We start from the raw sequence: 11445 nt of genomic DNA, 5'->3' as shown, positions 1-11445 counted from the left end.
TGAAAGTCCCAACAGTTGCAGTTGATTTGACCTCATTTGTTCTTGGAAACGGCAGTGGTCCCTGCAGAGACCTAGCATGTGCCTTCTTTGGCTATTTAGCTTTACATGATGGCTGACGTCTGCAAATCCTCCCATCTGTCGATATCACAGGGATGAAATGTGATACTTATGATTTAACTTTTACTCTAGCTTTCTGACATCTGCCTGCAGCTCATTAGCTAGGACTGCTCACAAACTGTTCACACCCCTACTATGACTGTGGCCAGGCAAGGAGGCCTACCGTAGTATCAAGGGCAAGATCACCACATTTTTTCAACAGCTTCCACCCGGCTACCATCAGACTGCTGAACAAGGGCCTGAACACCCCCTGTCACCAGGCTGACCTTTACTTGAAACGGACTGTTTTCCTCCATTCATGTGGCTATGTTCCTCTCACTCAACAGTAAACAAACCAACATAAAGTATAAGTCTATACAAGGTATCTGCACATTTCTAAAGTTTCAAATTAATTACTTTTAATTGGCCAAATTGTCAAATATTACAAAGAGGCAAACATTATGAAAATAGCCGTGGAACAAAGTCAAACTAAATGTAATGCAACAATTCCAAGTGCTTGTCAGGGTGGGGGTCCCCGGTTCAAATAGGATTATTTTGGGGGGGTGCGGCCCCCAAAAATAATGTACAGTACATACTGTATCTGCTGGTCTTATGCTATATGTATGTAGATATCTCGATTTTGTTGTTCTCTTTGACATGCTTCTTTAATGTTAAGGTGACTCTCCACCAAACAGACTACTTCAGACTACAACAGACTGGCAGTCTGTTGGCAAAAGTTGACATTTAGTTCAGCACAAACTGTCGGCCGACGTTAGTGAGAACTCATTTTTACAGGCAGTGTTGCCATATTTTGCGAGAGAAATAAGCAACCATATTTTGCAAGAGAAATAAGCAACCAGGTCGGGACACGACCGAACCTGCTCGGTCGTTGATCGACGGTATTATTGAAGTCCCGACCCGACAACACAGTGCTATCTACAACAGGTTGTCGGCAGGTTGTCGGCAGGAGGCGCTTCTGCGACCGAGTCGGGCCAATATCGGTGCGGTGGAGAGTTGGCTTTAGATTTTTCTCCCCGTCTCCCTAAAGACACATTTCACCCACTGCTTTACACCTGTAAACTAGTGATGTGACAATAAAGTTCATTATTGATTCTTGCAAGCCCTCCAAGGCTAGCGATACACAGTCCTCCTGTCTGTGTTGGGGATCAATTATAGATTTTTGCTAATGAATTAAGATGTAACTGATGCAATCCCATCCTGAATGATTTCACACATAAGCTAATGAAATACGCACATCACTTATTTGAGGTGCTGGGTTACACAAATGTACATGAAGAAAAAGAATAAAACCTGCACACACATATGCTCCAGTGTATAAAAGTATAAAAAGTAGAACAAATGGATTCCTTGAGTAAAAAATGTACAGGAGACTGGTCAGTTGGTCCACATCTAGTGTGCACAGGCTGGAGGATAATTTACTTAAGTCTTTGGGTTGTCCCAAACTATCTAATTAGCTTTACCTATCATTAGCATGAGCTATTTTCATTAACATGAAGTATTTTCACTTAAACTGACATGCCTGTGTAATTGTCATTTGTAATTTACATATGTAATGTAGGTAGCAGACAGCCTGTAGATGGGTTGTGTAGATATCACAGGGTCTGCATCACCAGTTCTGTATCTCAGCTTCAGGTTACGTCCTTATCAAACGTGCAGACTAATGACATAATTGTCAGTCAATTGTTTTGTACAAGAGCTGTGACCCTATCAATTAGCGTAAATAGATAGTTTGTTTACTTATAGTAAACAAACAAATCCCAATCTGGGATTCTTTAGAGAGTTTTTTTGTAGATGGAACATTATGCTATTTGGAACGTTCTTACCGCATCATAAATCAAAATATAGGTCTGTAGGCTTACTGAAATGTTTAATGTTACCCATACAACTCTATTACAGCCATAAACAAATACAGTACAATAATGTAACTGTTATGTTAGTCCTTCTAGTCTATCAAGAGCTGAGTCAATACTTATATAACAAAACACATATATATATACACACTCACTCTCGGTTTGTATCATTTATTGGGCTATTATGCTGACGTACAATGCTATTACTCAACACTATTAGAGATAATAGCATTATAGATTTGTGTATTAGACAATGAACAGTTGTAAAAGTCAGTGACTTACAACATTTTTCAATCTTTCTCTCAAGTTACATTTGAACAGCTTTGCGGTTTTATGTAAATAAACACACTTTAAGCTAATGTTAGAGCGTGTCTCTCACACACAAGGATTATCCATGAGCTCATACTAGGCAGTCAATTTGGATAGAATTCATCCCTAATGAGGTGATGGTGGGAGCTTTTATTCAGAGATATCTGCAGCTGATCTTATCAGCTTTGGCCGTTTTGCACACAAATAGCAGGCTCCAACAATGGAATTACAACCCAGCCTACAACTCCCACTCCCCTCCCTTATCATGTTCCTCCAACATGCAATCCATATACCTGTCACCTCAACTACAACTGCAGTTACAGTAAAATATCCCCCTTGTATCCTCCTATAATTCCACAAAGCTCTGTGTGTGCGGTGAGCCCAAAATCTCTCATGCCCGGTTCTCCTCAGTGGCTGGAGCAATTGCTCTGCATTTGCACTGCACACAGCCATTGACCATTACCATGTGCACGGAACAGCGCTTTCTCCAAATGTCAGCTGTTTATTAGCGTTTTTGTGTTCGCTGGCTCCCGGGTTGCCAAATCATGTGCGTGAAACAAGCGTGGGTGCTCATATCCCCCGACGGGTATGGTCTAGTTTACTTAATGCTAAAGGAGATAACATTCTCTAACATGCTCTCCCCATGTTAATGACTCTGCTAATGACGTTCATAATGAATCTACTGCTGTCACAATCAACATTGCAATTAGGCACTGACTAATACAACAGGCTGGGTGATTTGTCCATTGTAATGAACCTTGACCCCCCAGAGGGAGTTGTGAATGGAAGAGGGCATGTGGATTCAGTCTTCTCAGTGCCAAACACAACACATTCAGAGCAGGACTCGCTGGACAATCATTTTTCACTGCCCTGAATGCACATTGAGGGCAGTGGAAAATAACAACATGAATACATCTCTTCTCCAGTCCTGAAGATGGAGCCTTGAGACTTTTGCACTAATGAACTCATTCTATGACAAAGTTTCATGAATTTTCACTGATGCTGCCCAGACCTTGTCTGGTTTATAGACTTTCACTGCCGGGTTTGTTAACATTTGATGACAAGAACGTTTGCTCTTTGGGGTTTATTTTAGGCTCTTGCGAATGTTGCTGATTACTCTACAGCTGTGTTAGCACATTGACGTGTGTGTGTGTGTGTGTGTGTGTGTGTGTGTGTGTGTGTGTGTGTGTGTGTGTGTGTGTGTGTGTGTGTGTGTGTGTGTGTGTGTGTGTGTGTGTGTGTGTGTGTGTATTTTGGTTCTCCTTGGAGATGTAATATTTTAGATACAAGTCCAATACAAATAAATTAGTAAATACAGTCCAGCATGTCTTCTTGGAGAAAAATCACAGATAGTTTTAATGTCTATTATGTTTTCAGGTAGATCAAGGCAGGAAAGAAAATGAATGATCTACATAAAAAGTGTCTATATAAAGCCAATGTCATGACATCTCCTTAGGATATGAAGCCCATATGACACATACAGTATATGATGTATACCTGCTATAACATACGCTATCTGTATGTACAGTATATATTTATTTGTTTTATTTAAACTGTTTTCTACCTCTTTCCCTTTGCTCTCCTCACTCTACGTCTGTCCTCTCTCACAGAATATTACAAAATGATGGAGCATGCACAAGGAAAATAATTTGACCCACTGCTTTACACCTGTAAACCTGTGATGTGACAAATAAAACGAAGAGATTGAGGAATTCCTACAGCGCCTACGAGTGAAGTACGATGTGCCAGTAGTAATTGCCACTGAGAAGACACTCACCACCGGGCCGATGGTACCAGAATATACCAATGAAGATGCCAACCTCCCCCTCTTGCCTGAGGGCACAGTGCCAAACGCAACACATTCAGAGCAGGACTTGCCGGACAATAATTTTGCACATTGTGGGCAGTGGAAAACGACAAAATGAATACATCTCTTTTCAGTCTTGAAGATAGAGCCTTGAGACTTTTCACCGGCAAGAATGGCCGGCAGACGGCGACAACACCACATCTAAGCTGCTGCTTCCCGCCTCCAAGCATGCCGGTGGTATACCACTGCCACTGGCGAACCCAAAGACCGCCGACTGTCACCGCATTCTCAAGCATGACCGGAGGTTCACCACCTCCGCTGACAACTGCAGGGGTTGACTGAGGTTACCCTCATTTACAATAATACAAGCAGAGTGGGTGGATTATGAAACAGTCGATGAAGAGAAGGTGACTCCAGCCTCCTCCTGCCAGTCACGAGGGGTACTGTAACCAGACAGTGAGCGCATATGAAAAGCCAAATTTCCGAATACTCCAAATCATGGTGGCCAATAAGACTGCCCTGAGTTTATGCTGGCTGACATCCAGGACAAGTGTGTCATTGATTGATTGAATACTTTGCAACAGATTGCAAAACGTACAGAAGTTATACAATAATGCTAAAAGGATAACACAAAAAGCCCCAAGGGCTTGTTTCAATTGTGGTCATCGGGTTTTTTTTTCGGGTCTTCACTCACAGCAACTGCCCTTGGCAGTGGGCAGCCGCAGAACAGAATGTGTGGGAGATGACATGAGCGGTCATCGCTGAACCTTCCAACAGAAAGGAGCAAAAAAGGAGACAGGCTGAAGAATGACAATAACTGGATTTTCTGTGTGCTGAACATGGTGACCCACAAAGACTCACCCTCTGTGCCACATCAATGATGCACTCGACCACATCATGGGCTCCAACGGGTTCAGGTCGTGGGACATCCGCAGCGGATAATGACAGGTAGAGCCATCCCCAACGCTTGGCCTAAGGTCGCTTTCTCCATCGGACAAGGACTGTGGCAGTTTCCTCTGCAATGCCCCTCCACCTTTGAGCAGTTAACGGAGAGGGTCCTGGCCAGTGTCCCTAGGCGCTGTGTTGTCTCACTGAAACCAGCACAGAAAATGGACTGGGCCATGTACTGTGCATGGAAAGCTGTCCGACATGGTCTACCGGGTGCAGCTGGTAGTGGGCCGTAAGGTGGTTCTACATGAAGACCGGCTCCTCATCAGCACACAGGAGAAAGGGTTGGAGAAGGAAAGACCCTCCACACTAGTGGTGTGTTCTAGGTTTTTTCGGAGGGCCTACTATAATTATTCCCTCCCACACGCCGAATGAAATAACCACTCTATTATTAAGTAGTTAAAGTGTGAGTTACTTCAAAACTCCAACGGCCAGCGGTCATTATCACCTCAAGACAATTGTCACACATAAGCCTTCACCTCAGATGCCACATTATCACATGAAAAAGATTATTTGAACTGAGGTTTACATTCTTGCTGCCCCCAGCCCCCGTCCTGCGTATCAGATATGCTTTTTCGGACGTTTTTTGGATGGCTACGAAACTTTTCTGCAGGTCACACTACGTATATAGCGTAACACGGTAGAACACACCACTGCCCCACACCAGACAGACATTAGAGACCCTGAGCCAAGGAAAGAGACTTCCCAGCATGCCTCAGGCAGTACACACGTTTATTGTTTTATTGTTGTTACTGTGTTGTTATTTGCTATGGAGATGCGTTGTTTGTACTTATGTGTGATTAATCATTTTAATTACCATGTGTTTGGACAAATCCTGTGTGACAGGGGTGGTGATTTATTTTGGGGACACCGAGTTCCTTTGGCTTGGCACACAGTTGGTGTCAGCATTATAAATTTCTTACAAAGTCGTCATGCCTTCTCCTCGAGATATACAACCCACCGGTTGTTAAGAGTTTAATTAGAGGTTTAATTCACTAGCAATTTCTTTGCGATTAACATTGTTTCCTGTCCCGAGTAACCTGGTCTGGAGTACAGCAATGAAAGGCCTGTTCATTATTTACAGCTTTTGAATTGAATCACAAAGGTTGTATTGTGTCAATTGTAAGGTATCTTAATTGTTGGAGAGACAGCTGTTTGTCACATGTAGCTAGGGACGACAGATGTTCTCCGTCGGTTGTTTGTTGTGGCATGATGTGAGGTTTTCTGTGGTAGGCCGTTACCATGGTAAAAGGACATAATGACATAACAAGTTGCTTTAAAGAACGTGGGAAAAATATGACTTGTGTTTTCTTTTGTAATATTGTGTCATCATAACCAATATGCTGCCCAAAGACACTACATGTCTATGAAGTAATGGGAAAATGTCATTGGCCAAGTACATTTGCACACATGTCCTGTGAACCTAACTATTAGGAGCAGTGGGCAGCTATTGAACAGGGACACTTCCAACAGTATGAATAGGTACTTGGTACTGGTAGTAGTAACGATATCATTTGGTACACGTTCATTTGCCTGCAGGGAATCAGCCCAAATATACACGCATACATTTCACACATTGCCTGTACAAGGGCAAGTTAAATATAACCCTTACCCAAACCAAAGCAATCTCTCCCTTACTTCCATTAGAAATATCTTTTTTCTCTCCTTCTTCTTTTCGCAAAAGGTCTTTTAGATGTTCAGATTGGTTTCTGGTAAGGCTTAAATCATGTTCACTATAACCTGTTTCCAATTGGAAGGAGAGAAGGCTGTGTGATTCCTACTATAATTGGAAACAGCCCTAACTCCTCAGTGCCAGGTGAAAGAAAGGAGCAGGGGAACAAGAAGAGAGGGGAGAGAATGAGAGGAGGATCTGGAGCGAGAATCACTTGTGGTCAACAGTCAGTCGTCACTAATCAGGACGTGGTTCGGAGGGCGTTGGGTTAGGGTTAGCATGAAGCACCTCACATTTGAGAAGTGCTATCAAGTTAAAGACTTGTCTCCGAGTAGTTCGTAAAAGGTTACTAAGTTAAAGATCTGTGAAAGTTCTGTGTGAAAAGTGTGTCTCTGAGTAGTTTGTAAAAGGTTATTAAGTTGAAGATCTGTGAAAGTTCTGTGTGAAAAAGTGTAGGCGCGCGGGCACACACACACACACACACACACACACACACACACACACACACACACACACACACACACACACACACACACACACACACACACACACACACACACACACACACACACACACACACACACACACACACACACACACACACACACACACACACAGGTCTCTTCTTATGCTGATTGTTAGCTGATCTAACCTAGCTTATTCTCCATCCATTAGCTGGTTTATTCATTTAATTTAGCATGAAAACCGTTATATTAACAAACATTGGTTAATTAATAGGTCATGGAATTAAGTTGAACCAAATTGAAATTTGGGTTGTCAAAACACCCAATGCCACCATTAAACAGGTGTGTTTTTATTTAAATATCTCACATTAATGTTCAATTAAAGAAAATGTGCTTCTAGCTGCTAAGCATAGACACGGAATCACACAATCCCCAGATAAAATCACAAAACACTGTGGATGTTCACTGCTTACATCAGTGAAGGAAGGTTAATAGAGAGGACGTGCTTAGCTCTACCTGGCAGGCATTTGAAGCTAAATGTATTGTTATTGGATCTATAAAAAAGAGCAGTAAATTGCTCTCTGCTCAAAGACACACAAAAAAGCTAAGTAAACTTTACCTAAGCTTATGAGAAATAACGAGACAGGCTTAATTTTGAGCTGCGTCCTGCTGACATCCTAACAACCAAATGTGTTTTTGTTGCTATAGTGAGTGGCAACGTTGACATCAGCAAAGAGGGGGGGGGGGGGCGCGCAACTTGGTAGCCGCGTCCATATTGATGGGCAGAGAGTACATAATGACGACTACATAGTGAACGGTAAAAGGGATGGACAGAGCGAAACTCGGGCTTCACATACCGTACAAGGACAAGCTCAACTATGAGGAAAGAGAGCGTTACCTCAGCAAAATCAGGGACCTTGATGGACTCCACCCATATGAACATACACAGACTGGACAGGAGATGATTTTGATCTGCTACCACCACTTACACGAGTACACCTGATGCAGTACCTAATTGAAGGAACGAGCTATTACACATTTAGTGGCTTCCAGTCAAAGCTTGTAGATTGGGTGTATTTTTGGTATTCTCCACATTGTAGCTCAGGCTGTAGCTGTTCAACATTTACAAACAGCCTGCCTACTTGTGACTACCTGACAGACTCACTGAGTGAGAACTGGCTATGGTTACCCTGCGTTTCTAGAGAAGCCTTTTCAGGAGGGTCATCAATGATTGTCCAGCTCCAATCAAAAAACGTTAGCGTTTTGCATATGTATGCAGTTGTAGTCTTTGCACAAAACCTGTTTGTCAAGAACCAGGGTCACTGTGAAGGAGCCATTGTAGATCGGCTATTTTCGGAGAAGAGATGTAACGTAGACATTATAAATGCACACCAACCAAGTACCAAGTGACACATGGACGCCCCCATTTGGATTTTTTACTAGGCCAGGCCCTATTACGAAAGACATGCTCTTATTCTATATCCTCCCTGACATTCAGACTCATCTTCCGTGATCTGGGAGAACCAATGGCTTCCATTCCTCCCATTCAAAGGGACTCCTGATTCCATAGGAGGGAGGCTGCCCTTCCCTCCATCCCTCTAAGTGATGTGAGACCCAGACATACTGTAATCTCTAATTAAGAATGGAGAAAGTGGGAGTGTGTCTTAATAGGGGAATAGAGAAGTTTGCCACTGTGGCAGCAATATGATAGCTGGTCATCAGCTGTGGAATGAAAAACAGGGAACGACTGAGCGATACGCGGCAGAGGATCAGTTACACTGAGTTATGAGGAGTTAGAAGATGATGTTCCTATGAATGACTCCAACAAAGCTACAATTCAAATTAGATCCTTGAATACAAGAGAGCTGTGCATGGACACACAGAGAGGCAGCATGATTAAGAAGTGGGGGAGCGGCTCAAGATTCACCAAAATATTATAAGGCTTAAGCAACAGAATGTTTAAATTTACCATTTACACAATGTGATATTCTTGTAGACTGTATAATAGTATAATAATATAATAATTTTAATATAATAAAGGACAAAACGGTTTTGGTGTCGCCTCACCAGACTCGCCAACCACCGACAGAGCTTTATGCAATCACGTGATGGATCTTCCAGTTCAAATATTTACGGAGAAACCACTGATTAAAGGGGGCATGTGAGGACATCCCGCTCTTTTTTGCTTTCTGACGCTACTATCTGTTTTCTCTGCTTATCTTGCCTTTCTTCGTTCCCTCTCTCTCCTTGTGCAGTGTACTCTGTTTTCTTTAACAGACTCTAGTGAGGGAATATTTCTGCTGACACTACTACAGTATATATTGCCTTTGACTGTCCAGTCCGAAAATCAGAAGCTCCCTCTGATGGACGCACGCGCGCACACGCACACACACACACACACACACACACACACACACACACACACACACACACACACACACAGTAGCTAGACCTATTTGGGTTCAATTCTGGCGAAGAAAATATACTTGAAGTGTGCAACGGTTGACAGTGGGTTGCACTACAACCCACTCTCATATACCTACTCACCTTGTTTCCCCCTTTAAACGGTTTTGAATGCTTGTGAATGCCGTTACATAATGACCAATAAAAACATTGGTGGGAGGAATTAATCCTTTCCCACATGACAACATCACAAATCATCTGCTGCCTATTTTTACAGTAATGCTGTGGTGTGCTCCTGCATCCTCGTTTTCGCCTGGGATTCATTCTTCCTGTCTGCATTAGTCACAGAGATTTCAAGACCGTAGTCGGCGTAGTGTGTGTGTGTGTGTGTGTGTGTGTGTGTGTGTGTGTGTGTGTGTGTGTGTGTGTGTGTGTGTGTGTGTGTGTGTGTGTGTGTGTGTGTCTTGGCATCCTACACGGCATCATGAAATGCAAGGCAGGCAGGCAGTGATAAGCAATCTCCATTTTAGCTGTTTATTTCTATCTTCCAAACTTATATAACAAGAGTAAAACATTAATTAAAGTGCATACCCTCTTGACTGTCTTTCTCCCAATTGTGTTCCTGGTGGCGATCACCCCCCTGCATACAGCTACGGTTAAAAGGATCCAAGGCTAATAAGCCTTATAGCTTATATGCCTTAATCCTATATTAAAATCCTATATTAAGGCCTGGATCGCTGTGGTATTGGCAATGCACCCTGACAGCGTGTCGCGGGTGCCAGCGGCCCATGGGTGCCACAAGCGCATTTTAGTATTTTCATACTAAAATGGCATTTTTTTATAGACACAAATCAGGAGAGAATCAACTTTGTTATCGACCTTTTTCTATCCAAGCAACACACTCTGAAGAGTCCAGACATTTGAAGAGTCCATCTGCAGTCTGACGGACGAGACATAGAGGGACTCTGTCCCTTCAACTCTATGCTCTGTCCCCATAAGATGTTCTAAAAACTGATAAACTGAGATTCTATAGATGAGTATAGTACGTGAAATCATTATGGACATAATGTGTGTTCCATAATTAACTATCTTGGTTGATGGGGCATGATTTGGGATAACATGCGACGCACAACCAATACAATGCTCATCCACACGACGCTGTCAGCCAGGGAGAGGGGAGGGGGAGGGTGGTGGGATGGTCGGGGGAGAAGCAAACCACGCCTACTTAGGAGACCATTTGTAGGATTTGTGTACTATTTCGCCTCTAGTGGCTCCAATTGGGATGGTGCATCTTCCTATATTAACCGTCTTTGCTACAGTTACGCACAGAGCCTTAAACACATTAAGACCTGAGGCCGATTCTACAAATGTCTTCTAAATCCTAACAGTTTTCTGAAAAACCTATGTTGCTATGTATCGTTTCTGTCGGGCAGAAACCTCTTACCTCAATATTTTTAGATGCTTTTCCGGTTTTAATGGGTTAAAACAGAAATCAAGTAAAAATGTTGACTAAAAGGGTGGTGCTAGTCACCAAAATCAGTAGGGTTCGTACTGAAATCTTAGATTAATTACATTATGGGATATATTGTGTGCAAAGTTGACCTTTTGGCCTGCGTGCGACACTAGAGGAAGGGTCATGAGTCACTGGTTAGGGTTAATTCTCCAGGAAATATGAATGTGCTCAGCAAGTTACATGGCATTCTGTCCCAATGTCATTTGAAAGATCTTTTGTGCAAGTGGAAATGTTGGCCTACTGGTGGCGCTAGATGAAAGGCCATGGGGTCACAAACTCTGCAAAAATAGGTGAACATTCAAACAAAAATAGGCAAACATTTGGCAAAAAATTGCAGCTCTAGAAGCTTGATGTACAACAAA

This window comes from Gymnoscopelus braueri (genome assembly GCF_963280865.1).
Source record: "Gymnoscopelus braueri genome assembly, chromosome: 17".
Classification (NCBI taxonomy): domain Eukaryota; kingdom Metazoa; phylum Chordata; class Actinopteri; order Myctophiformes; family Myctophidae; genus Gymnoscopelus; species Gymnoscopelus braueri.
This window is presented reverse-complemented; position numbering follows the sequence as displayed.